At 38.5% G+C, this 2,907-nt stretch overlaps 1 pseudogene; it reads left to right on the top strand.

The window, feature by feature from the left end:
- The first annotated feature begins 503 nt into the window (after positions 1-503).
- Positions 504-2,557, top strand: LOC143141850 (macrophage-expressed gene 1 protein-like; annotated as a pseudogene).
- The last annotated feature ends 350 nt before the right edge of the window (positions 2,558-2,907 follow it).

Genomic DNA, 2,907 nt, shown 5'->3' with positions numbered 1-2,907 from the left:
GAAATATATATGGAATGAAAATCTGAATATATACGTAGATCAAAACCCTGAATATATATATCAAAACCCTGAATATAAATATCAAAACCTGATAATATATATCAAAATCTGAATATATATATCAAAACCCTGAATATATAAAACATGAGAATATATGTCAAAAGGGACTCATGTGCAAGTGAACTGCTGTTTGCTTTGTAGATTGCAAGTTAAGGCTGTTATTTGCGCACCACCATCCCTGCAAGATTGTATTTGTCATTTTGAGACAAATCAGCAAAAGATGATTTTTACTAGACCTTACCAAGGGTACCAATAGTCGCTCTGAAGCAGATGTTATGTCTTACTGCCACAGCATTGAGGAATGTCGACAGAGAGTAGCTCATGCGTTTCCACACGCTAGAACATCAAAGCTCTGAAACTAGAGCCTTTGTGCTTGCTTTTCTGATGACTCTTTGATAAGTTCAGCAAGTTGAGCCTCAGCTGGTGGTGGTGAAAACCAAGCAAACAGAGGCTGAGAGACTCACAACAGAGATGGCCTCAAGACTTGTCTGTTTGATTCTCCTTGCTATTGTCCATAATGGTTCCATTTGTGCCCGGCCACATCCTAGCAGCGGGTTACAGGAATGCCGCAAGAACCTCAGCGTTCTGGCTCTGGAGGTCTTACCTGGTGTTGGATATGACAATCTCTGCAACAAAAACATGGGCAAAGTCATGAACTTCAATTATTCCCAGTGCCAGACCACCGAAGATGGCGTCTATCTGATTCCAGACGAGGTGTTTGTCATCCCGCAGAAGATGACTGCCGTGGAGAGAAACTGAGTTTTTTGAACACTGGCTAAACTACACCAGCTCAACCTCACAAACCATCAATAATGACGCTTCTTTTCTGCCAGTGCTCAACGCAAAGTTATTTACTGACAGTCAACGTACCAAAAACTATTAACAGGATAAAATCTGTGACATCTCGTGTGCAGGTAAGGGCATTCCGATGTTCAAAGAGCTTCTGTTGTATGGTTAACAGTATATCAGATGGCCTCTTGCATCGTTTAAATGGTTTTCATCTTTGAAAGTATTCATAAAAATATAAAGCAGGGCAGGTTCTAGCCCACAATATTACAGTTTTTTCACAATTGCTAAACACATTTTTTGAAAACTTACACCCTTTTCTCAAAACTGTAATCACAAACCCCAAATCCTAATCCAAACTACATTCACAAAACATCTGACTACCTCTGCTAAAATTAACAATTGCCTCAAAACAGCTGTGCCTGTGCTCAAAACCAAACAATGTCTTCAGACCACCCACAAAGCAATCAAAATGAAAACACTACTGAACAGTCATTGCACACTACAGGCAGGTCATATAGCTCCAGGAGAGAATTCCCATTGTTTACAATAGTAAATCTAAAAAAACTAAACAAAGATTCCATAACTCAGTGGATTCAACAAGTACTGTAAATCTAGTAAAAATAAAGTATTGAGATGTGAGGTTTGTGTTTACAGTTTTGTGAAAAGGGTGGAAGGTTTAAAAAATGTGGAAAACTGCATGCAGGAAAAAACAGGCCATAATACTAAAACAAATTAGAATATTCTTCAGATTGTTTCACATGCACATAAATATTTGCATATACACACACATGCTGTTGAAACATTTATTTTGTATTTTTCACCAAGCAAGTCAGTGAAACATATGCACAGCAGATAAATTTACAATGGAGTAAACAAAAATATGCTCACAAAAAAAACAGTAAACTGAAAAGAAAATGTTGTTGTTTTCTTTGGCCATGAACTCCTCATACCAGTTCTCACTCTTCCTCCCCCTCTCATTCTCTCCCTCCCTCTTCCTCTCTCTGCAACACCTTTCATTGTTGTTGTTCATGCTTACTTCCTGATAGAAGTGGTAACAATTAACTATAATTATTCATGCATTTTAGTATGTTAGCAATAATTGGAAAAAAAACTGTTTGCACTCTGAACTAGTTTGAATTTGTCACATCATTTGAAACGTTTAAACATTTGAATTTTAATTATTCTGAAATTTTGAGTTGTTTTGTTTACAGTTATTTCCAATTGCTAACACACTAACATTACATGCAAAGCACAATTATTTAAACTGACACACAGAGAAAAGTCTCCAAAACTCTAATCACATTTTCTGCCCACAGAATGGGCAGCTAGGGCATTGTGAGGAGATGATTGCTGAACGTGACAAACAATGTTATGGGCTTGAATTTGTATGCAATCACAGACAGTGCCTTTAACATTTGCATCTTTTTTGTGTTTGGCAGGTGATAAACCACATATGCACAGTGAAGGCATTTCCTGATTTCACCCTGGACTCACGTTTTACTCAGCAAGTGAAAGAAATAGCAGCTGCACTGCTAATGAACAACACTCGATATGCAACGTTCCTGTCAGAGATGATGGTGGTTGACTATGGCACCAATGTGATCACCTCAGTGGATGCAGGTGCCACATTGAAACAGGAAGATTATGTTAATTCCGCTTAGGGACTGTACAATATTTACCGGGGGGGGGGGGGGGGGGCTAAGAGAATTTTTTAAGCCTTAGGGGAAGGCCCAGGAGAATTTTTTTGGCCTGGGGGGAGGGCCAAGGAAAATTATTTTTTCCTGATCCATGATATTTTTTTTCCCTGATCAATGATCCGTTTTCGATATTTTAAAAGGTTTGTAGGCCAAAACATGATTCACGTCTCTTTGACAGAGTGGGCGAGTCCAAAAAGTCGCAACCCTACCTGAATCTCCCACAACCCCCCTCGTAAGCTTGCAGGTCACCCGCGGTTATGAGTCATAAAGAAAATATTTTAATGATATTCGGGTCATTTGCGGGCGGGTCAGTTAAAATTAATTAAATATATATTTTCTACAAATAGGCCTACTTAAAATA

The sequence above is a fragment of the Alosa pseudoharengus genome, unplaced genomic scaffold, assembly GCF_046254945.1.
Source record: "Alosa pseudoharengus isolate Yale_2024_CS ecotype anadromous, Long Island Sound unplaced genomic scaffold, YU_APseudo_1.1 YU_APseudo_1.1_scf_24, whole genome shotgun sequence".
Classification (NCBI taxonomy): domain Eukaryota; kingdom Metazoa; phylum Chordata; class Actinopteri; order Clupeiformes; family Clupeidae; genus Alosa; species Alosa pseudoharengus.
The sequence above is the reverse complement of the archived record's forward strand: the minus strand, read 5'-3'. Positions and strand labels throughout refer to the sequence as shown.